The 25,960-nt window shown below is 41.5% G+C and overlaps 1 protein-coding gene across 4 annotated transcripts in view; it reads right to left on the bottom strand.

The window, feature by feature from the left end:
- The window catches only part of PRICKLE1 (prickle planar cell polarity protein 1), a 103,107-nt gene that overhangs the window by 17,950 nt on the left and 59,197 nt on the right, over positions 1–25,960 (bottom strand). Inside the window, exon 1 of one of the 4 annotated variants that reach the window (XM_058558480.1) lies at positions 3,311–3,454. The exons of 1 other annotated variant lie outside the window; for it this stretch is intronic. The gene's annotated coding sequence lies outside the window, so the exon portion shown is untranslated. Of the gene's footprint in view, positions 1–2,176; positions 2,294–2,792; positions 2,848–3,310; positions 3,455–25,960 lie in introns of those variants that run through there. 2 more of the 4 variants (XM_058558481.1, XM_058558479.1) reach the window with 2 other exon arrangements.

The raw sequence follows: 25,960 nt of genomic DNA, 5'->3' as shown, positions 1-25,960 counted from the left end.
ATAGTTTTGAGTCTTAGGTGATTGAAAGGCCATATACCAATATGGAAATACTCCATAGGCAAGTCAGAAGGGGAGTGAGGATTTGAGGGGGTTGAGGAGAACAAGTGCAATCAGATACATACTGAGGTTAAAAAAAACTGTACATCAGTTCTGGTATGGTTCCTATTATTCATCATTTTCTTGGACCAAGTCACCAAATCAAATCAAAATCATGCAAACAGAAGATAGAATAATTTTCAGTGCCTGCCAAATGAAGTGTAAGATCATACCCCTAATTACAAATACTTTTCCCAGTGTAATTCCACTCTAGTTCCTATGTGAAGACTACCATGGCATCGTAGGGTCTCTATGAAAAAGTATTTCTTGTGTGAACATGCCCAGGGAAGTTAGAAATCCTTTGATCACCAAAACCCAGAACAGATACTGATTTGTGAAGTCAGTTGGGCTAACATTCCCTAACATTCCGTAGGTGTCCCCTGCTGCTAAGTGCCATCCAGTGGGCCACAAACTGCTTAACAACTCCTTTGTTAAACTGCTTGTTAACAAGCCCTTAGTACCTACAAGATGCAGATCACACACACCCATTCAACGGCTACTCTGATTCTGCCAGGCTAAATATGCAGGTGAATTAAATTGAACTACAGACTCATTTGGTAGTAGAGAAACCTGTTACACTTCCCTTTTTTTTCAACACACAAAATACACCACCCTAACGGATAGACATATTTCTTTGTTTATGGTGTCAACTTAAAACTTAAAAAAAAAACCCAGAAACCTAGAGAAGTCATAGGTATCAAAACCATTACAATCAAGATTTGAATTTCACAGTAAAGAGACACTCAACTGTTACCTCTTTAAAGTTGTCACACAACCAAAGAGTACTCAATACCTATTGTCTGCTAAAGACAAAAGTCATTGCCAACCGAGCCCAATTCCATTTCACTCACATTGAAATGAACTGGAAAGATAACTGTAAAATAAAAACATCATCAGGTATCCGGAGATATTGTTTGGAAACATTCCTTTACTAAAAGTACTTCATACCAGCAATTAGCGGCATTAGGCCATGTGCCCTTTGGCACTTGCTCTATTTTCCCAGGTAAACCTCCATCCAACTTGTACATTTTCGGACAGCTGAGTGGCCTGTCCCGTACCATCCAATTGCCAAGAAGCTCTCCATTTTTCCAAGAGGAAGTGTGGAGCTCTGCGGGGTTTCAAAGCATTCTAATTTCATGCACAAATACATTCCACGACAGTAAGACAGACTGCTTAACAAAAGGAGGAAACATGATGACAAAGCATAGTCCTTTGCCAGGGCGACGCTTTTGGGGTCAAGTGATTTGGCTCTAAACTAGGATAAAAAGACAAAATCCCAAACGCACGCTGTGGTGTGAGGCGGACCTAGCAAGTCGCTGTTCTAATGAACTCACTATTTTTCATAACGGGGGACGCAGGTATTTTCTCCAAATCGGTTCCAGTCAGTCTCCTATTGATTTTTTGAATTTCTATTTTCAACGGCGGCCCAAGGAAACGGCAGCCAGACTTTTGACTCCAATGTACACACAGACTCAGGTTTCACCCCGTCACCTGTTGGCTCCTGAACAACACTCCTCTTTGTGAAACCTACAGCACTCGTTGGAAACAAGTTTCCAGAGAAAACACTTCAAGAAAGTGTTTGAGAAGTCACAAGACTCGAGTTGTAAAAACAAATTCCACACATAGCCTGGTTTATAGTGACACAGATTAATGTGAAAACCTGAGCTTTTGACAAAGGGGTCGGGAGGGGAGCCGGGGGGAAAAGATGGCACCCTCGTCGGGAAAATTCAGCTGGCTAATTCTAGATACGGCTGCAGTGATGGCTGTCGGGGCTCCCCTGGGTCAACCCAGGCCCGCATCGCGAAGAGCCACCTTCGAGCAGGCGGCAGCGCCCCCTGCGCCCCGCTGTCCCTGCTCTCCGCGCGGCGGCGGCCGCTCGAGCCGCGAGGGGGCGCCCCGGGCCGCGGGTCGGACCCGGGCCCCTGCCCCTCTCTGCCTCCCCGGCCTTCCGTACCCCGAGGCCGAGCTCCAGACCCAGCGGCTGGGAGCGAACCCCTCCGCGGCGCCGCTGCGGGGCCCGCAGAGAACAGCCCCCCAACCCCAGGGGACAGACGGTGGCCCTCGAAGCCCCCTTACCCACCTCCAGAAGCCAGCCTCGCCGCCTGCCAGCACAGCGTCACCTCCAAGGAACGGCGCTCGCCCCGCGGCTGGACGGCGGTTCCGAGCGGCCGCCGGTCTATGCCCCAGCTCCCGACGAGCAGTCCCCCCCTCGCGGGCGCGCCCCGACACGCGCACCCCTGCAGCCCTGGCCGTTCAGTCCCCGCCGCCCGGCTGCCATCAAGCCCCGGGACGCAGACAGCGGCTCCCCACCTGCGGCCGCGGGCAGCGGGGCCGAGCGCGGCCTGCAGCCCCTCCCGGCGCCCCCGCCCGGCGCCCCGGCGCGCACTCGCCGCCCACCCGCTCTGCTAGCCGCCGAGGCTGGCGACCCCGCGCAGTTCTCGAAGGAAAACAGGGCTGGGTGCCCTCCTGCTCACCCTCGCCCACCCATTTCCGGAGCAGACCCTAGCGGGCGGGGACTGAGGGGCGGGGGCGGTAAGCTCAGGGCCCCATTACCCCGCGGCCGGCCGCGCCCCCCGTCGCGGCGCAGCGCTGGCCCCGCCCGGCCGGCGAGGGGTCGCCCCCCCCGCCCGCGGTGACGCACTCCCCCTCGGGCCCCTCCTGTGGAGCCCCTTTGGGTGCAACGCGGCGATTCTCACCGGCCGCAGCTCCCTAACCAGCCGTGCGGGGCCCCGCAAAAGGTCCTCCAGGTCTCCGGAGACCCTCCGTCCCCGCTAGCGTCGCCGACTCTGCTCCCCCGTGTCTGAGTCGCCTCGTCCAGGCCCCCGCATCCCCCACATCCCCCACATCCCCGCTCTGCGTCTCTCCAAGATCCTCCACCGCGGAGAGAAAACCCCGTCTCCGCTCTGCGCCGGCAGCCCGCCCGAGGCCGGTGATCTTCAAAAGTAACCAGAGCTCGTATTAAAAAGTAACTATTTCGCTTTCTGCCGGTCCCACCCTCCGCGGAGGGCGGCGGGCTGGCCGCCCGGCGCGCGATCCCAGCCCTGATCGGCTCCGCGCTCCCGTCCGCAGGGGAGCCTGATCTCGCCGCTGCCCGCTTTCCAGGAACTGTCACTGCTGACCGTGCCCCTGGCAGGGCTCCACGAGGTCCTGCGCGCACGTTAGTCCTCGAAAAGTTACCCACCCACTTGGCCAGCCTCGTGGCTCGAACACCTACCTCAGTGCGCCCGCTCCATTCCCGGGAACCCTAGTGAGTGGAGCGGCTGAGATGCCAAGACCCCATGATGCTTCTGTAAACGTCCCCCTCCCACAGGTGCACGCGCGGACCACAAAACGCTGGGGTAACATGCAAGCCACTTCTTAAAGAAATCATCTCCACTCTGCCCATAACAATGATGTCAGCAAATGGCACGTTTAACCAAGTTCTCACTTGGAAGGGCTCATTAACATATGAATTCTCCGCTTAGGGCTTCTCTTGCATTTCGGAGAGATTCCTACTGCTTAGCGCAGGAGATTTATTTTTATCAGTAAATAACAGCAAAAGAAAAGGAGCCAGGTCACGGGATGCACTTAAGTACACGAACAAGAGTTTTTATAAATAGGTTAAGTGAATATCATTATTCAAGCAAGAATTACGCAAGGCTAATCTTGTTTCTGAGCAATTTCTAGGTACACTAAGAGAAAGCGAAGCCTGGCATTAGTTGTCTACAGAAAGGACCAAGGGACGCAAAAGTAGGACCTCAAGGCAAGCCCAGAAAGAAATGATAGATTAGTAATAATCCACAGCAGAGGTCTGAATCTCTTCTGAACTACAAATTTTAATTTCTACTGCAGCCTCCTTATCACAGCTGATAAAATGCCAAGGCAAAGGAGAGAAAAAGACGCGATATTTAGGAGCTTTGTCAATTTATAAAATGCAAGTAAATAAAAGCAACTTAAAATGGTCACTTGTTCCCATCTTTTTTTTAGGTTAAAAAAAATCCTTGCACCATCAGGATCCCTTGGGAGTGATCTGCAACATATATGTTTCTACAGTATACAGCTGAACAATAGCCCATTGGAACTGTGATTTAAAAATACACAAACGAGTTGCCATAAATAGAGCAGTCAAGTAAATAACTCTGTGGCCAATTTCTGTTATCTTTGCTGCAAAGCAAGGCAGCTGAGAGGCTTCTATTTTTTAGACACATTTTTAAAGTGGCAGAGACAAAAAAAAAGTTGTGGTTCTGCCAGTAGACTGGTTTGGAAACACTGATTCAGACAACAAGATTTGTAATTCAAATAGACACTGTTGGCCAATATAGATTCGTTTTGAAGACAGTTCCCGAACAGTTCTAACACTGAGCTCCTCTAGCCTTCAAATTGTGTGGGGATTTGTGGGAGGATGGGGAGAGGACTTCAAAGGTTACCACTTTCCTCTGGGGAGCTGTGAAATTAACCATGAATACCTAGGTCAGATTTCCTTTCCCCCATTTCATTCCCTTTGGGCTTCCTCAGGGAAGTCATCAGCTGACAGTATCTATAGGACAAATGTGCAATCAGTTATTGATTTAAATCAAACCACAAACTATCATATCATTATGATCAAGGGACTATCAGTAGCCAGTGCTTTAAGCCAAGTGGATCCTTTTTGAAACACTTTAAGGAGAGCTACACATTAGCCAAGGCCTCAGAACCCTCCCAACTACCAACCATAGCAACACTTATCAGTATTAAATGTCAGCCATTGTAAGTGTGCTTCCTCTAAGGCAGTAACTTGTAAATACCATTTGTTATATTTTCAACAGGTACTGTCAGCTTTATTGCCTATTCTAAGTGTTTTTAGTGATGAAGCCGTTTGGAGAGAGTTAAAAGCTTCCTACTAATGTTCGATCTGAATGCAATAGACTTCAGTCTGGTCTGAAAGGCATTATTATTGTTAGGGGTGAATTTATGCAGGATGAGGAGCAAGGCACCCAACCAGCATCCTTTTGTTTCAGCCAGGTGGAATATTCATTGCTTGCAGATTACACTTCAGAGGAGGCTGAGAAAGGAAGCTCAGAAATTCACAGGACTTGGTTCCCTCACCCTATCCTGGCCTCTGCTCTACTGTCACCTCCTTAGAGAGGCCTTCTCCAAGGCCTCCAATTCTATCACCCTTCCTCATGTCTGCGCTATTCGTCTTCATCGCACTTAGCTTTGCTTGATGTTATATGTCTATTTGTTCATGTTTGCTGTCTTTGTCCTCCCCGAGAATGTGGGGACCTTGGGGATTCGCTACTGTAGTCTCCGCACCTAGAATCATGCCTGGCATGTAGCAGACAAGTCCAATATACATGAGTTAAGTGAATGAATGCCTTTTTGGACATTCTTCTCAGGCCCTCACAGCTATACCATACCTGTACAAGTAACTCCGTTTCTAACCTAAAGCCAGACCGAACTGCAGTGTCCTAATGGAGGAGACTATGATAGAAAAACAAAAATATGCCAAGGGCAGAGACATATAGAGCCAGCGTTTGTTTGACAAATGCCAGCCAGCTCTACTGGGTCTGGAAGAAAGAGATAAAGTACAAAATATGAAGCAAACCTTAGTGCCATTCCTCCGTTCTCCTGGGATTTATACTTAGTGACCTTGAGGTCTTTTCTGCTCCTGGCCTCTGTTTTTTCATTTGTAAAACAGACCTGCTTTTTAGTTTTAAGAGTAAGAGTTGCTCTTGGTCTCAGACATTTGGAAGGATTCGTAACTAAATGCCAGCAATCTAGGAAGAGTCTATTTAAATGATTGGATGTCTTGAAGTTTCTTAATAGAAAAGAGAGATGGAGGGCCCTAACAGTCATCAAATGACACCTCACTCACTAAATTTGAGGGGCAGTTGGCACATGTAATGTTAAGTAGGGTGACAGCTTCAGTCTTCAATGACAGCATAGTCTAGGACAGCAGTTTGGTTGTTCAGACCATGGGTTGTATGACTAGAGATAAGTAACTAAAAGAATCGCAAATAACACCTGTCTGTAGGATGTAATTTCTAATTAAAACGGCTTTTAAAATTAAAAAAAAAAAAGAATCACAAATCATACAATTGTAGAGTTGACAACATCCTGTGGGATCCTACATCTTGTCCAGATGAATAAATGAGCTCCAGAGAAATAATCATAACAACTCCTCATGCTTGTTACCAAATTCATTACCACTGAAAGTTTACGTAAAATGTTTTTCTTTCCTGTTAATTTTAAACATTTCTGTTGTACATCAGATTGGGCAATATACTCAGGTGGGTCACTGAACATTTGCAAATTCTAGCTACCATTAGCTGAGTCTGTCACACCCCCAGGGAAGGGCCCCAAGGCAGATATTAGATCTTCCCAGAGTTAACAGACATTATGTTGTTTTATAATAGGTTGCCACTTCTCTAGGTCTCCAATTACTTTCTTTCCCCTTTGATTATATTTAAAGCAGTGTGATTAGAGAGCACTGGTTCTTTAACATTTTCTACACCCAATCCCTCTTTAGATTTACTACTCTAATCCTCCCAGCCATCAGTTCCCTCCCCCGACTCCAATCTCCTTTGTGAGTGAGGCAGATCCTCCCTTCCAAGTACCCTGACACATTAGGTTTGGAGTTAGGAGACTTAAATATCTATTCTTTGTCAATTACTAGCTGACATTGGGATAAATCTTTTCTCTAAGGTATTAGTTTTTATCATTTCTAAAAAAGCTAGTGTTTGCGCTAGGTCAATGGTTAGAACTTTTGAGGAGGGAACACAATCCATTTTTCAACTAAAATAGGAATTTCAATATAGAAACAGATGAAAGCGAAACTGGTCTGCTGAAGCTCTGAGTTGGTTTCTTTCCAAACCCCTCCCCAAACCCCTCCCACAACTACCTCCCTTGCCCCCCATTCTTCTAAGGTGGCCCTCAGGCTTCTCCATCTCAAACTAGATGCTCCCAGAGGCTCCACCAGTTCTAATATTTCCTGACTCCCTTAAAACTCAATAGCTGGTTACAACACTAATACCAGATAGGTGTCTACAGCTGTGCTGTGAAGAGTCTACAGCCCACGCTGGGTGGGAGAATATGGGATCAGGTCCTTTTATTTGACTCTCGTTCAGGGTTATAACTTCTAGTGAAAACCGCAGCCATCTTCACCCACCCCAGCCCTGTCTCCCAACTATTCTGAAATACCCCTTCCCCACCCCAGGAAATGTTTGTTGCTTTTCAGGGACGGAGAACTAAACTAGTATTCAAGTAGCTTGACCTTAAGTTCTTCAACATTCTCAACTCCTGTAGATCTGTGGTTTAATACAAACATTCTTACAACTTCACTACTGAACAACTGCCAAAACGTTAAGAAATGAAGAATAAAATCTTCTAATAACTATTAAGAGATCTATACATGCCAAGATATCCAAGATATATTAAGATGCAAAACTCAATATACAGTATGATCACATTGTTATAACTAATAATATATAGGCTAGTATATGCATAGCAAAACTATTTAGAGGAATATAAATACCAAACCATATTAATGGTATCACTTCTGAATTGAAGTGAATTTATATTTGTAAAATAAATGTATCTTCATAGTTTCACATTTATAAACTTCTTTTTATAATGATCACAAAAACTTTTGTAAATGGTTTAAGAAACAAGAAAGCAAATATACTACAATATTACAATATTAATATAAGGAAGAAAAGTTCGGAAGCAGAAAGTGATGTTCCTGATTCAAGTATTAATTGATATGGGAAAATACATGAATACATAATTCCTCTCCCTGCTGTCTTCCTCTCAGTCATAAACTTCAAGAGTGACATCTCTGCTGCATTTATTTACAATACTTTGGGAAGGGGGTGTCACCAGGCCCATGGAGCCAGACATATTGGAGCAGGAGCTGCTCCAACTGACGCCTCATGTACCCACCCATTGATTCACTGATAGATTCTTTAGTTGAGTCAAAAGAAATTTGTTAAAAGGCAGCACTATTAGACCTAGACCCTCCCCTTAACTTAAGGACTTCATACTCTAAATTTCATATTCTATTCATATCTTGATTTATTTCAAAAAAGAGGCATAGAAAAGATACACAAGATGAGTAGGGAAAATAAATGATTTTATTTTCCAAAATATATAACAAACCTGGATACATTGTGATTACACTACAGTTGAGGTGTGATTAAAATTCTAATATTGGAATAAGAGGAAATGTTGATCAATCAATTCTGGTTAGAAGGTGAGGATCAAGGAAGTGTGACAGTGGGGTGACCTTTGAGCTGGGCCTTTAAGGAGCAGAAGTAGTTGATCAGGGTAATTAATGGAAGGGAGTTGGGACAGGGAGCAGGGCCTAGTCCAAGTTGAGCCAATCAAAGCTTGAGGGCCAAAAGAGTGAGTAGCTCTTAGTGAACCCCTGGGAATGTGATTGGAGGACGGGAAAATAGCAGGGAGGGGCTGGAGACAGTGCCTGAAGGACGGCAGGACCAGGTTGTGAACGGCTGTACATGCCAGGACCTCTCAGCGATTCTAGGGACTACCTACCGGGAGCCAGAAGTTTAAGCAGAAGAGTGACATGATTGTATCTATGCCCCAATTAGAGGGAGGGCGGAGAGGACAGTGCAAGGAAACCAGACGGAGAGAGCCTAGAAGCTGCCTCAGCACTCAAGGGCAGAGAAGACAAGACAGTGTGTCTGAGGGTGAATAAACCAAACGTGGGGTGGCCCAATGTGTACAGTGGGGGTTGCAGGGGTGGCAGACGGGGTGCTGACATGATTCGATGAGTCAGCATTCCCATAGGTTACTTGAAAACAACCAACATGACGTGATGTGAGCTCTAACTTGAAACCACAAATATTTTCCACTGCCCATGGGAGACAAGTCAAGGTAACCAGAAAAATTGACATTTCTAAGCTCAAACTTTATCTTCCTATTGATATTCACCTTTAAAATATAGTATTTACACCCTCTAGTGTTAAAGAGCTCCAGGTCCATCATTATGAAATCAACAGGCACATGATTTTCAGATTGGAAGATAATCTACATAAAAGAACTACCCAACTACCTCCTACTGCAGAGATCAAAATGGCATTGGAGAGTTAGTATGTTGAGTGGGGGTCTACTGTCTAGCGGTTAGTGTTTTATACAAGACATCTGAATAATAAATATTGCTTTGTCTTAAATTTTAAAATTATAAAATATTTGCCGCTTTATTTCAGAAACTACATGTCCAAAGCTATTTTGCTCACCTGTGTATTTTCTTAAGCTATTTAAACTCTCCACCACCTCTAAGATGGCCGGTTCTCCACATGGGAAAATCTGGGCCATCAAAGGCATGCCAGCTTTTAACACTGTTATTGTGTGAGATAACTAGTCAAGGTGTTCTTGGAGAGGTGTCAGCAAAGAATTATTCCAAGCAGCCAGAAGCCTCTTGCCAAAAAGAAAAAGGTCAGCAGTGCTTTCCAAAACATTTCTTTATCTTATCTAAGATCCCAAGTCCCTTTCTACAACGGTGGGAATTTAAACAAGGTCATTTTGCAGTGGAGACAGGTTTACAAGCTTTAATTAGATGTGCCAGGACCAGGATTTGGAATTCAAATTGTTCTATTGGTCTGGAATCACATAGTTCTAGGTAAGTGATGGTCTTCTGATACAAATTACTTTTAATATTTTCTTTCTCCTTTTTGCTTGGACCTTCTGTCTCTTCAACACTGAGTTTGCATTGAATTATAGAGGAGCTAAGGGCACGGATCATCTGTTTTGTTTCGTGATATATCCCAAACACTTAGATGCACAGGCCTGCTACATTAGGCACTTTGCCTGGTACACAGTGGATTCTCAGGCAATGTTTTTTGGGTGGTGAATGAATGTCTTCTTCACATTTGGTCCTCCACGGAACCTGACTCAGACCTTGCACATACTCAGCACTCCTATTTAAATCTCAATTATCTGTCCTTTGATTCTGGTTTTTTAAAATTTTTATTTGGATAAAAAAAAAAAGTGAGTCAACTAATTTGAGGTTCAATTTTCCAGTTTAATGTTTAAAGGAATCTCATCAAATTTATCATTTAGGCCATTTGTTCTTTTCAGCTTATAAGATCTGATATGAACTCAAACTAATTGGCTAACAAGATCTTTTTAGAAAGCTCAAATTTCTCAATCATGGGGTCCACCCACCTCCAAACCAATATCTTCCTTCCTTGTCTATTCGCAGTCTGTTTTTGGTACCACCAATACTCCAAGTAAGTCTCATTATCACAGATGCCTCCTTCACTCCAGGGGCTCTCCTCCTTGCCTACCCTCATTCAGTTATTTATAAGATCTGTGTATCTTTTAAATTTTCTCTGTTGACTCTCTATCCTTCCTCCCTACCGCTATGACCACTGCCTCCCCCTCTTCCCCACCCTGGGATACCACAACAGCCTAACTCATTTCCTCAGGTCTTCTCATCTCCACACTCATTCTCTTTCACTTGACCACCACAGATCTGACTATGTCATTCTCCTACTTTAAAATTTCCTTTTCAAAGTTGTCCCAACACCTCCATGGGATAAAACTAAGGTTCTTTGCCATGAAGGCCCTCCATTCCAGGCCCCTATTGATCTCTCCAGCTCTATCTCTATCACTTGTCCTACCTCACTTTTGGCTCTGTAACTGGTGGTTTCCAACCATATCATGCTGTTTCATGACCTTGGCTTAATCCTTCTTGGAGCTGTTGAGTCACTGACTTTTGTTTGCCTGGCTAACTCTTACTTCAAGACTTAATTCATGATGGGTCCAGGAAAGGTTTCCTGAGGCCCATTAGACCAAGGGCTTCTACACTGCACTCCCACTATTCCAGGACTTTCCTTTACTCCCAAGACTCCCATCTCATTCAGGCCAGTCCCTCCACCAAAATTACTGCTTATTTTCTTTTTCAATCAGAAATTCTATTAACTGGAGCGATGTGACTCTCTTCCTATGTGCACACAGCTTTGGATAACCTAGAGGCTCAACCTTTTCACTCAACAGCTACACCAATAAGGATGGGCTGTAGTCACTATTTTGGTTAATATTACTGTGTGGAAGCGAGATATCTTTGAGCAAGAGACCTTCTGGTGTTTCTAGGTCCATTCTCTTCCATTCTCCTTCTATGAACCCATCCCAAATGGCTCAGTATCTAGCTATTCTCAGTGAAAACAGTCATGTTGGATTGCTGGATTAACACAGACCACAGCAAACATGATACCTCCTCTTGAGTTGTCAGCTCATAATTTCCTGTATGTTAATCTTGTCTCTAGATTAGATGCTTCTTGAGAGCAGTATCTGCCCCCTTCTGTTATTTCACAGTACTGAGTATAATAAGGATGACTTGATGGAGCAGATTTTGGTTAAATACGGTTAATTTTGGTAAGGTGCAGAAGCCAGGACTCCAGGAGTGGGCTCTTCTCCAGTCAGTTGCATATGTACCACACCCTGAAGTGGCATGGTCTGTAGTTCCATATGCAAAACTGTCTGATCCAAAACCCATTTACACTGCTTCAAATCCAAACCTTTAAGAGACAACCAAGTCATGAACAGCCTGTTGTGGACCACATGGAAGAATGATTTTTAAGTCACAAAAATAAATGTAAAGTGATAGGAGATCTATAACATCAGCCTTAGAGTGTGTGGGATAGTGAAATTGGAAGCTATGTTAGTCAAACACAATCCTTAGGCTAAAGGTGGAACTGGCTGATATAGAAAGAGAAGAAAACGAGGATTTTCAAAGGAAAAGCTGGCTGTGCTTTCTCTGAAGATTATTATGGGGAAGAAGCTATTTGTCAGGGATAAAAGTGGGATCTGAGTGGATCTGGAGGCTGTGAACATCCTTAACACCCTTTAGGGAAAGGGAGCACTGCTTTATAGCATTCCATTGAGTACCTGGTATAAGGCCTTCCTTTCGCTGAATATTCAGTGACTCAAAGACAGTAATGGAATCAGTATAGAATGAGGAGTCAAGTATGTATTAGAATTGTGTGTTTTGGACACATAGTGTGATGTTACTACATTTTTTTTGGTGATATTTTGAGTAAGAACACAGTAATGCCAAATGAACCTCCCTTGTTATTATTATAGCAGCTATAATCTATGGAGTACTTGTATGCTAGGCATTGTGCTAAATCCTATACTTATATTTTTTTAAATCTTTAAAACAACATAAGATAGATCTTATATTCCTCATTTTACAAATGATAAAAGTAAGGTAACTTGCTCAACCATCTAATTATCAGCTAATTAGTGCAAGAGGCTGGATTCAAAACCTAGTCTGACATCAAAGCCCATAGTCTTAAATCACTACGTTATTGCTTTTAAAGCAGAGCTTCTTATAAATAGCCAAATAAAAGGCTTTGCTTCCCTCAACTTGTTCCTCAGCAACATCATCAGAAAATAGAAGGGATAATTCTAGAAGTTTTTAATACCACGTTATTTGAGGTAGAAATGAAGCCATAATTGTCGGTCTCTCTTAGGGGAGCCCAATGACAAAATATTGGCTTTGCTGGCCTCTAAGACCAAAGAGGTGTGCAGCTCAAAGGAGTTGGACACCCCTGCCCCAACCCTGGGGATCCTCAGACAAATGAGACCCTAAGCTTTTGGAAGCAGTTCACTTGTACCATTTTAATTTCTATAGATCGAAAATCATTTTATTGTCCAAATACAACAAAACTGGCCTGTCTTTGAAGATCATTTATATAACAGTTGCTCTGTTGCCTATTAGTCACTACCAGTATCAGGGCTTACTAATCTCTTACTCAAATAAGGGTATCATTCTTGGATGGTTCAGCAGCCCAACCATCATCTCCTCAACTTCAAGGCAGATGATGCTGAACAAAGGGCAAACCATGAGAATGGTCAATTTATAGTTTGTGGGTGACCCATTCTACTGAACACATCTCACATGACATCCTGAAGGCAAAAGGCACTGAAGTAATGCAGCCATTAATAAAGTTGTCAGACAAAATTGACTACAGCTCAACTCCCAGAACTATAATACATTACCTTTTTTTTTTTTTTTTTTACTAAGGTCCTTCAGTTTAGTTGCAGCAAATGAAAAAAAAAAGACAATGGAATTAATAATCTGTCTGGCAGCATTTCTCGGCAATTCTATTTGCCAATATGTCCCCCAACAAAAATTTCTTGCAGATGAGCTCAAATGATAGGAGACTATTAGGACTCAATATTACATTACACAAGCTTGTGAAGACAATCTGCTTCCTACTGAAGGGCAAACATTTTTACTTAACACAAACTCTAGTTTCAATTTAAGACTGCTGATTGCATTGTTGCTTACATAATAGATCAAACTATGTTTCCATTATCAACCATTTTTGAAGTTTTTAGCTACTCTTTCAATAGATTCTAACAAGAGTCCAGGAATCTCTGAAATGCTTCTCTCTACCTCTTGGGAGACAGGAGCAATTTAGTGAAGACTGAAAGTATCATTAGAAAATAGTTTCATGACATATGTTTTTAGGATATGCAGTCAAAAGTTTTTTTGAAAGAACCCAATGATATGGTTAGGCAACTTCTTCAAATGGAGCCACCACTCAAAAGATAAAAGAGGAGGGCAAATTCCTACATGAGCAACATTTATAATCATCTTCTTGTCTTTCCAAAAACCTTTAAAATGACTTTCTCGAACATGCAACTGACTGATCCCTAAGAACACCTTTCATGAAGAGCAGCATTTTTTTTGCACAATCGGGTAAACTGAAATCTACAGAAAAATGCTTGTCACTCTGTTTCTCATGCCTAATTAAGAAAGTTCTTAGGGAGAAAAAATATGATCACATACAAGAATATTTGGGATCCTTGAAAGCCTATAGTAGGAACCTTGATGCATTATGATGCTGATGCTATGTAATAAATTTAATTTATAGTGGAATTATACAGAGAAAAAGAATTTAAGATGACCACTAGTGTGCTATCTACTGCAAATTTTCTGTGCATTGTGAGGAAAATATTCACTGTGATCATCAACACTGCTAGAAGAAATTAGGAGAAAGTGGGCTGGGGCCTCTGCCATGTTACTCCTAGAAGTCAGCCAATAGGTATGGCAGCTATGATCCTCATTGGCTAGATTCCTGGCAACAGTTTTGGTTTTGAGTAGAGGAGGAACCAACAGTTAATTTACAGAATGGGCATTTACAGTTTTGTTTCCACATGCTTCTATGTTTTAGATAGTTCTTAAAGGGGAAATATAGGCACTATTTAACCAGGGTACCTAATAGGTATGATTTAAAAAAAAAAATTATTTCCTTCTCTGCTCCTTTCTCCTTCCAACTCTCAGGGACCCACATTTTACACTGGAATGTATTTTTAGGGCAGAGAGGGAAAAAGGGCCAAGTTTTAGATGTCTCTTTTCTCTATTTCTTTCCTGTGCTGTAAGGTTTTCTTTATGGAGCTCTCAGTCTTAGGTTTCCATAACCTCCTAATGCAAAACAGGCTAAGAAAAGCAATGAATACAACAAACCACGTGTTGCTTTTCGTTTTTTGAGAAGGAAAAATCCAGCTTACATGAAGACTCTGAAAAGTTAGCAGTTAACTGAAATTAAAGATGTTTTAAAGATTTCTTAACCCCAGTCTTGGCCATCTTGTAATATTTTAAAATATAAACTGAAACATATGATTATGATAAACTCTGATTTTACTTAAAAGCAAACATAAGATGTTAAGACCATGGATAATAGTTTACAAAATTAATTTTGACGTAGGAGACAATCTGAATATTTTCACCTAGCCAAAGATAAGAGATACAATAAAAAATTAATTTTAAGCATTTCATTGTGAAATTGACACTAGTGCATTCTGAACCCTGGATTAACAATCTATATCTGGGCTTCCACAGGCTTGCATAAATTATTCAAAAATTTTATGGCTCAATTCAGCTGTCAAAGAGAAGAGCCTCTTGACAACACTTCACACCTGTTACTTATCTAGTGAAGTCCTGGGCTTAGTTACTCCCACCTGGGATGAGCATGTCCAGACTTCCCTCACACTCATTTTACACAAGGGGATGGATTCTTTGGAGTGCCTGGTAGTAAAGAAATTAAGACACACTAAAATCCCTGGAATTTTCCTAAAATAGACTATCACAATACAGATCTTAACCAAAGTAACCACTGAGAAAGCAGCATAGACCTTATAAAACCATCACAAAAGATGGTCTATTTAGAGCTTTTCAATGTAACACATACACACAAAACAAACAATTAAGAGTCACTGACTTCAATATCTGTTCTAAGGAAAGCACTATATAACCAAAAATAAATGAAAAGTAACAGAAATTGTGTAAGCTAATTTTTCTTCTGGGTCTTAGTTGTAGGAAATGTGAATGCCCGAAATCAATGCACATCAGAATATTCTTAGCTGCTGAGGTAATTCTCAGCTGTAGGCATTTCTAATTCACCCCCACTTCTTCTTCATACCCCAGCTCAACTCACTTAATAAAGGGATGAAGGCTAGGTCAAGTTGAGGTTCCTACAACCTCCACAAATCCTCCCTGTGGTCCTCTCATCATTAATCTGCATATAATTCCAAAGGGGGTTCTGGTTGTTGAATTACGTGACAAAGGGGATTCTTGGGAAAAACAGGTTTGAGACAAACATCTAGTTTAAATTCTGAATCTGTGGCAAAAAAACAGAAACCAAAACCCATTTCCTCACAAAAATCATACACGGGCTTTCAGAAGTTCTAAATAATAATCACACTTAAGTGTCAATTCTGCTGATGGTTTTTTAAAAAAAGGAAACGAGATGTGAATAAAAGTGGGGTCCAAGGAAAAGTCTACATCGTGAAATATGAGGGTACTTTAGAAGCAGGGAATGGCAAACGTTGAATGCAGATTTCTGAAAACAGAGCCAGAGTGAGCTCAGAGGCGCCTCTCCTGGACAGAAGTCCTGGGAGTGGTGCCAGGTAAGAAACTTCTTGTTCAGGGAAATTTGGTGGGCAGAGTACAAGAAAATTGCTTAGTTATAATTCAAGTGTCTTTAAGGAGAACACTCTGATGGGGAACAAATGGGTACCTGCCTCCAAAAAAAAAAAGCACACTTAGTGGGCAGAAAATTTGAATAGAAAGAGGGTCACTGACTCCACAGATGGGTCACCTTTCCCTTTTGGTGGCATGCAAGCACGGCAGGTACATTTGGGAGCTATGTTGATGCAAACTGGGCTGTGCTGAAAATACTGAATGAGGTTTGTATTAGTTAGGACTCTATGGTTGTAAGTAACAGAAACCAAAGTAATTTGAAAGAGAAAAGGGTGAAGAGTGATCATTCACTGGAAGGATACAGAGGTGTCTCAGGCAACACAAGGCAGGAATGTAGCTGAGCTTCAGGAAATGACTGCAATTCAGAAATAGAAACCCTCAGAAATCTAGACAGAATTCTTCCTCCAGTCTCTGTCTCTGCTTCTTTCTGGTTAAAACTTTTGTGCTTCTCTCCTTGCAAACAGGACTTTGTGGCTCCTCAGTCCATGAGGTTAAAAAATGGCCACCTCCCAATTTTGGGGTTAGAATCCAACATGACTGCCAAGGGCCTGCCCCTTGACCATGTATCCACGGGGACAGATGGATTTGGATTGGGGTGTTTGTGTTTTGTGGGCTGCAGGCATTAAGTCCCAGCAAAGTTGGAATTGTTTTGTCCAAAATACTCCAAAAATATCTACCATATGGATTTAAAAATTCTGTTTGTAGAATGGGGCAAGAGTACTTGCAATTAGATATTATGGATGGGAATTAGGTTGTCCATATTAATAGTGATCAAACAGAAATTGATGCTGAGCTGGCTGACAATGTAAGAATCACCTGGAAAGCCTAGAAATATATAGATGCCTGGACCATATCCCCATAGATTTTGATTTAGTAAGTCTGAGTTAGGACCCAGAAATTTGCATTTCATATAGTCTCCCTAGGTAACTGCAATTTGTAAATGGGCTTCCTAATCATTGGTTTATAGATACCATTCAGTTTTGTTGCTAGCTTCCCTAAGAAAACAGTACATTTGTGGAATGAGAAAAAAGAGCTGCTTTAAGCTTTCATTGAGTAGTTGGTCAATGCAAAATTCTACCCGGACACTCCAAGGTCTTCAATATTGCTCATGAAGCAGTCATGCTGATGAGTAAATCTCAGATCTCTTTTATGGAAAGCTCTAAGAATATAAATATCATTTTAGGGAGTTGACCCATCTTAGTTAAAATGTCTTTCTCAAGTGAAAGTTAACTTCTCTTTTATTATATTAGGCGAAACTATTCGTTTGGTGTGGCTTGTGGTGCTGGTTTTAATCCACACAACTAACTTTCCTCCCTCCCTCCCTCCCTCCCTCCCTTCCTTTGTTGGTGAGGAAGATGGGCCCTGAGCTAACACCTGTGCCCATCTTCCTCTATTTTGTATGTAGGTCACTGCCACAGCATGGCTTGATGAGTGGTGTACGTCCGCACCTGGGATCTGAACCCAAGAACCTGGGCCACCGAAGTGGAGTGTGCTGAACTTAACCACTATGCCACTGGGCCGGCCCCCCACACAATTTTTGAAAACTATGGTTTCTCATGAATGTTAGTGGAACACATTAAAAAAGCATGAAATGAGAAATTTAGAAATTGAAGCCATTTCACATCTAACATTTAAACCCATTATTTTTGGGACATGCAAAGCTTAATTTTAATTATGTATAGTTTCTGCAATTTCAACACATTTCCTATGCATAAGCTCCACTTTCATGAAGCTTTTGAGGCAAGCGCTGCTCCCACTGATGTAAATTAACTGCTGTCCTGCTGGGTAGGGCTGTTGAAACTTGAAGGCTGCTGGGCAGCTGCTGTCTCTGAGTTCTGAGTGTTCATTGAACACTCCATGTCCCAGCACATGGACACATAGCAGGCAGATCACATGTCATTTGGGGGGACAGGGGATATTTACTGAAAATACTAAGCAGATCAAGTTGTGTAGACAAAGCAGAAAAAGAATAAATCACATGACCTTTACAGACATAAGCTGGGACGGTGTTTGAACCATTATGAACTAAACAAACTCTCACTGGGACAGTACTGTCTTGGCAGAGGATAGAAAGTCTCTCCTATCCCACAACTCGCTATTTGCCCCAAAGCGACAACAACGAACGATTCAATCTGTTCACAATTGTATCTCTTGCTCTTCTCTGCTCCAGTATTTTTCCTTTCTTCTTGCACCAATTCTACAGCTTTTCTCTGGCTCAGTCTTCTAGTTTGTCTTACTGCATGGAAGAATTTTTCTTGAGCTATTATATTACCGTAAAGAAGAGTTCTTCTGAAGAACTACCCTCCAGTCCTCATCACATCATCAATGAAGGCAGCATTGCACTGAGCACGCAGCAGAGCCTAAATGATGTTGAGGGACACTTCCAAAGCCAGTGTATCTGTGTTGATTTAATGCAGAGAAATAAAAGATGACAATGGCTGGTCATGTGATAGATGATACATAAGCTTATCATGGGGTTGAATCGCAGTATTGACAGTATTAATTTTTCCTCATTAGCCAGAGAACAAGGTAAAGATATATCCGAGGACACAGAGGAGGATAAGATTGCAACTCCTGTTTCTGTGTGATTTTTATCAGGGTATGAAATGCAATTATGTCAATTTCATTTGAATTAATCCATCAATTTGTCACTTTGGGGTTTCACAAAAGTTAACTGTATAAACAAAGTGAACGTATATTTTAATGATGATTGAGAACACTGCTTTTACACTCTTAAAAAATCATGAAAAGATAACTCTTCTTTTGCAATGGTTAGAGTGGAAAATGAAAAGTATGGAGAATGTGGCCCTGAGGAGGAGGTGGGGGACAGGAAAAGGGGAAGGGGTTGAATGTCGGCCCTAGACTAAGAATTTTTATAAAGGATCTTCCACACTCACACTGCTTAAGGGCACTATGAACTTTATTATACGGCAATAATCTTAGCACAACATACTTTCCTGTTAGAATATCCTGTACCATTACCTTGAACTCTTGGCTTAAAATTGAAGTCTGCCTGAACATTATGTGTAATGTAATTCCCACAAATGAGCTACTGTTTGGGGAAAAAAAAAAAAAAAGGCAAGTGGTAATAAATCTGTAAATCCCTACTGCAGTATTTAGGATAACTTTATTGGTCTGGGCTCAACAGTTTTATACATAGGTATATATGACAAACACCAAATGAGAAATGTAAAATCCATCAACGGAACTCATGGATAAAGCATTGTTGCATCAATAGCTTTATTCTTTAGAGCTTTATTTATTATTTAGGGAGCTATTATAAATAGCTTTATTATTTATTTATTTGTTTGTTTAAAGGAAAAACAATGGGGAGAGAAATTTGCTTTAGGTCAACCATGTGGGAAATATCTCAAAATTGCCTGGCTTCAAACACAGATGGGCAGAGAGGTACTGAAAGCAGCGAAAAGGAAAAGGAGGATGGATACAAAGGCGGAGTGGGTGCGCTGTCAGGATCCTCGGGAGGTGGCGGTGCTCCACTCTGAGTCTGGGGCTCGTCAATGTACTTCTGCTTCTGCCCCTCACTGGCTGGAAGACCTTTACCCCTCGGGGCCTCAGTTTCTCATCCACAAAGTGGTAGATGATCTCTTAAGTTGTTTTGGCTGTGAAACCCTGTAATTCTCTGATTCTTTGGACTAGAAAAGCTAGGAATGGAGGTCAGTTGTATACATAGAAGCCACTTGATACCAAAAGGCTGCCTTAGAATTTGTTGCTACACCCCAGAGTGGTGAAGTAGAAACAATTGCACGTATTCCCTTTGAGAGCGGCAGCCTGTGGGTGGTGGGTCTTGCTCTCACAGAGAAGACTATAGACAGTGATGGGCCTGAAGGTCTGAGCAGCTGCACAGATGCTTTTTGTCTCTTTGGAGTTCAGACAGTATGAAAACTTCAAATGAAAGTTCCCAGGCATGTACCCTACATTCCCCATCTCATCTGCAGCTCCTTAGTCTGAAATGGAAAATTCTATTTTGGGAAACCATCTAGAAATGCATTTAGGCTAACATGAAAGAAAAGTTGGAAAGCAAATTTGAACATAAAACATGGAAACTCAAAGAACTGTTGAAAAAGGAAAATGAAATTCTTCCTTTAAAGCATATTCCAGAATAAAGTTCTAAAGGACTTAAAAAGAATGTTCCCACAGCACCTGTCACTTCCCTACCATATCCTGTTCACCCTTTAATTATTTGTTTGATGTCTGTGGTCTCCGTTGGGCTGGAAGACTTGTGAGGAGGGAGAACAAGACTGCCTTGCTCAGCCCTGCATCCGAGAACTAGCCTAACACCCGGCACACAGTAAGGGGTATGCTGAGTGACCAAGTGGCTGAACGATGAATGCAATTAATTTTATGAGAATATCCAACATGTATAACTCAGGATATTAAAATATCAATTAAAAACATGACTACCATTTATTCTATTTTTCTACTTCTTATTCTACCAATGACCTTTCTTAAGAAAGCATAAGATTTTCTTGAAAAAGTCTTTAAATGGGTTTTATTTGTATTTTATTCCTGGTACAATTAATCTTTTTTTTAATGAGTAGACAAACGAATCCCCGAAATTGATGCTATTTTCCCAAAAATATTTATTGAGATGGGCAATTCGAAGGTTTGCATTTTTTTAAAACAGAAGCCCATGTCCTATGTTAGTGTTAATACAGGAGAGCTTGAAAACCCTTTATTTACATGCCTAGCAACGACACTAACCTGCTCGTTAAGAGCTCTAATAAAAAGTAGTGTGATAAAAATGCCAAGGCTTACTTATCTTAAAAGATCCTTCCTAGTTCAAAGGGTCAGTTTCACACCAGGGCCCCAAGTCTTATCAGCTGGCTCTTCAGAGCCTTGCCATTGTAAAACAAAGGATTCCTCTAAACTGGCATGACAATGGTACAATCACCAGACACTTCAAAAGAAGCAGGCACCTCGTGGAGGATGCTCTGGGTTGCCCCTCACTGCGATGTTTACACACACGTTCCAACAGCTCCTCCCACAGCAAAGGACAGGCAGGATAGTCAAGGGCATGGCGCCCGCAGAGTAGCCAAGGACTCTCTGTCTTTACCAGCAAAGCCAGGGGGAAACTTCAGTTTAAACACCATTTACTCTAAACACTGTGTTCTCAGAAGACAGGGTCTCATTACTCTACTAGGGTGAGGAAGCTGCCGGGGGAATGGAAGTTGAGCTTCAGGGGTTACATTCTCAGCACATAATTAGAGACAGAAAGAGAGAGAGGGAGAAAGAAGTACGTCTGCAGATAACCCAGAACAATCTGCAGGTGTCCACATGCATTTTGCAGATGTGGAAAGAATAAGAATAAAAGACTATCCTGCCTTGCGGGATGCAAAGAGAAGGCCTACAGATACGAGGATAACAGAAAGAAGTATTTACTGAATTCCCTCTGAGGGTCTGGCCTTGTGGTGGGGGCTCTGATCTGCTGGCCTCGTTTGTTTAACTTCCCTGGAAATCAAAAACAAAGACCTACTTTCCCAAATCAGATTCCACAGGAGAAGGAAATCCAGTATCTGTGAAAATGATTGAAAAGCTTACCCTCGAGGGTCCCCGGCCCTTTCTTGGAGATATGTATTAGAGATGTATATAAATAGTATTATTTCAAAGAAACCCAGGCACCTTGATGCTGGAAGCAGGAGGCCAAATGGGCAACAGCTTGATCTCTTCTGTATCAAAGGTTAAGTTAAAAAGTTTTCTTTATTTTTCAAAACCTGTGCTTTGTACATTCTAGGATATCAAGGGTGTTTTAAAAACAAGCAACCTCCCATTATTATAGGGAATCCTTTGTACTTTGCAAAGTACAAAAAAAAAAAAAGACCAGTAAGACTGTAAGGTCTGGGAAACTAGGATCTGCATCTGATTCTCCTTTCTACCATCACACAACCATCCCCCACGGGGGGGGGTGCTATTCAAGCAACCTTGTCCTAGTTCTTTTCAAGTTTCTTTCTTTGCTTCAACCCCAATGAAGTGCTTGAATGCCCAACAGGATGGTCCTACTACTAAACCAAATAAAGAGTTCAGACAAAGTTCCCAGAGAGATGGACAGATCTGTTTTTTATCAAGTAATAATTTCAACAAGCATGATAGTGTGCCTATTATGTATTCATCCTATTTAAAATTGCATCCCCTGCCCTCTCTCTGCCCCACACTCCTCATCTCTTTCTCCTGAGTTAGTTATCTTCCTAGCACCTGTCCCCATCTCACGGACCATGTATTTTACGTAAATATTTTGTTTGGCCCCTGCCTCCATCCCTGTCCCCCCACACCACTAGAATGTAAGGTCCTTGAAGGCAAGGATTTCTATCTGTTTTGTTCACTCATGTAGCTCGAGCACCTGGTGCGTAGTAGGTACTCAATTAATATTTGTTACATAAATGGATATAAGAAACCGTGCTGGACACTGGGGTGTAAAGATGAATAAGAGCTGCTCTTTGCCCTGAAGTAACTCACTATCTCCTCCCCGTATTTATATATCTTTAATACTTTCCTCATTTTTTATGTCTCTCTCTTAAAGCTTTAGTGTGTCTCTTTTTAAAAATTATTATAAAATAAACTATGGATACAATTTCATTGTATATTACGAAGCTATTCAATTTAGTATATACAGTAGCCCCAAGACTATAATCATTCCAAGATACAGTTGTTGCTTTTCAAAATCCTTTGAGGCATCATCACTGTAATAAAATAGTCCAATAGTTGTATGGTATACAAATATATTCCCAAATCATGAAACATTAATGATCTAATAAAAGCAATTAGTTTCCGGTTGCAGCAACTGAAACTATGTCTTCTATTCTGGGATTTAAGAACCTTTTATTTTCTGCATTTCAACCTTTCTTCTGTGTATGCTGGGAAACTATTAAATCCCCAGCAGATAATTCTCTTATCTCATGGTTCTTGGGTGGAAGAAGAAAGATCACCATCTATTTTTTTTTTTTTCTGAATCTCTTGTCAGTGTTCCCATAAGAAATAGTTAGCCAGATGCAGCTTAATTACTGTTACAAAAGAATGATTTCACTAACGCAGGCTGATCAACAGTAACACCTTGGGAAACTCAAGGGCCAATGAGCTAAAATTAAATCTGAACAATTTATCTATTATATGTTCTCCAAGGACATGTCAAATTGAAAGATCCACATTACAAAACTAAAATGACAACAAAGTTTCTTTGCCCATCCTGGCCTATTCTATTTTTAAAATTTAATTTTATTGAAATTATACAAACACATAGTTTAAAAATCCAACAATTCTAAAAGGCTTGTTTTGAAAAACAGCTGTCCCATGCTTCTCCCCTTTTCTGCTTCCCAAAGGCAACCATGTTCAGCTCTTTTCACTGATTCTTTTACTGTTCATCTCCACTTCTCTAGATAACACAGAGATATTACTCCTTTGATTTCTTTTTCTTTTTTTTTAATGCATTATCTATTAACTTCTACCCTCACTCTATCCCACATATCCTTTAACAGGAGATAAACTTATTGAAACTTTCCATCTACCCTTAACTTTAAATGATAGTTGGTGGACTACTGAATTCTAAGCCAAAAGTGATTTCTCCTTAGAATTCTGAAGGCACTGCTCTGCTGTCTTCTAGCTTCCAGTGTTGCCATTCTGATTTTTCATCCTTTACATGAAATCTGGATTTTTTCCCTCTCTGAAAGGTTGCCTTTTTTTTTTGGTGAGGAAGATTAGCCCTGAGCTAACATCTGTTGCCAATCCTCCCCTTTTTGCTGAGGAAGATTGGCCTTGGGCTAACATCTGTGCCCATCTTCCTCTACTTTATATGTAGGACACCTGCCACAGCATGGCTTAATAAGCAGTGTGTAGCTCCGCGCCTGGGATCAGAAGCTGCGAACCCTGGGCCGCTGAAGCGGAGCATGCAAACTTAAGCACTGTGCCACTGGGCCAGCCCTGAAAGGTTGCCTTTTATGTTCCTAGCATTCTAAAATTACCTGATGATGCACCTTAGTATTAATCTATTTCCAAACACTGTACAGGGTTTTTAGTGGGCCTTTCAATCCAGAAATTCATGTCCTTCAGTTCAGGAAAATTTATAGAATTATCCCTTTGATGTTGGATCTCTGGACTGGACTTCCAATTTTCTCATCTTTTCTCTCCTATTTTTCATTTCTTAGTGTTTTTATTTTACTTTCTAGAGATTTCCTATATTGTAGCTTCCAAGGCTTCTAGTGAATGGTTTTCTGTTTCTTCTCTCTTATTTTTAATTTCCATGAGCTCCCTGGTCCACGAAGGTTGTTTTTTTGTAGTAGTCTGTTCTTGTTTACTGGGTACAATATCTTCTCCTTTCTCAGATGACATTAATGATATATATTTAAAGTGTTCTTCTTCCTGGGTAATACCTGTTTTATCTGTTCTCTCTCTCTCTGTTCATTTCATATTAGATATTTCTTTCAATGTCTGATAATCCTTGGCTATCTGTTCACATTTCAGAGTGAGACACTAAAAAGCTGATTGGAAGCGATCTGTATTTGGGAGGATGGGGCCAGTGGAAGAGAGCTTTTTGATCCCGTCTTCACTCTAGACTAAGATAATATAAATTGGGCTCTTTCCTTGGGGAACCTCCCAAGTCAGTATCTTTAGTTTTGTTTCATCTTTTCTTCACTTTGGGCTAACCACATTCTCCAGAGAAGACTTCCCATCTCCCATTCAGCAGGGTGATACCCAGTTGAATGATGTGGAAGCCACGTTGAGGCATCTTTACCTGATTCCTCTGCTTTTGATTAGGTACCCCTCCCTCAACCGTGCCTGGTGTCTCAGCATCTAGAGAGCCTCTGTTCCACTCTCACCAAAGGATAAACTGTCTTGAGCCTTTTGGGAGTTCTACGGTATAACTCAGGTTGCTTCTCAACTCTCTTCACTTCTAGATTAGGATCTGCCCCCCTTGGGTCTTCTAAGTTAGTTACCAATTATCCTGTTTCCAGCCTCCCAAATTTGTTGTTATTTTCTTCTTTCCCATTCTCTTCTTTCTTCATTCTCTTCATATTTGTGGGTTATCTCCTTTTACAAAATAATTTCTTTACGGTAATTTTAGTGAAATGTTGCAAGAGGACAGAGCTAAATGGGTGTCTTCAATCTGCCATCTTTAACTGGAGGTCCCTATTTCATTCTTTTCCATGGGCTGGTTTTTAAGGCCATCCCCAAAATACCAGCTTCACGACCTCCTTCTAGGTCAGGGACATCTTGCAGTCCTTGAGGTCTGAGTTTGAAAGGAGAGGAGAGGAATTTCAGTCAATAAAAGGCAAATGTGTTTTTAAATACTTAACTGGGCACTTAACAAGAAGAGTGGGGTATTTTCTGTGGTAGTCTGAAAGATGTTTTTTCTACATAATAGATGGGTTTCTTTCTGCACACCAGATAGGCATGAATTTCTGGAGTTTTGATGGGGGGATTAAAAGGTTTCAGAATGTCTCTTTTAGCCTTGAGTTTGTAATACCCAAACTAACAGAATTTAAATTCAGGCCTAATATAATGCCTTCATTCCATTAGCAAGGAAACTGATTTTACTGTGAAAGATGAGCTAAATTAAAAGCATCAGAAGTTTTTCTGAGGACAGATACTTTTGATAACACTATGATTGCTTGCCTGCTAACAAGGATGATTTTTTTATACCCTGGAGAATTTCTCATTTTTTCCAACTTAAGTGACTTTCTCTAATAAGTACAAACAATAAATATACAACATGCTGAAATCCATATGTCGTGGACTTATTTTTTACCCAAGCAAAGTTATTTTATTTCTAACTAACGACAGCTGCCAAGTTAATTTGAAAGTGTTAAAAATAGCTCAGTGGTCCTTATATTTGTCCTTGCATCTGTCCTATATTTGTCTTTGCATCTGTCTTCCAATTTTAAA

This window comes from Diceros bicornis, chromosome 17 (assembly GCF_020826845.1).
Source record: "Diceros bicornis minor isolate mBicDic1 chromosome 17, mDicBic1.mat.cur, whole genome shotgun sequence".
Lineage (NCBI taxonomy): Eukaryota > Metazoa > Chordata > Mammalia > Perissodactyla > Rhinocerotidae > Diceros > Diceros bicornis.
The sequence above is the reverse complement of the archived record's forward strand: the minus strand, read 5'-3'. Positions and strand labels throughout refer to the sequence as shown.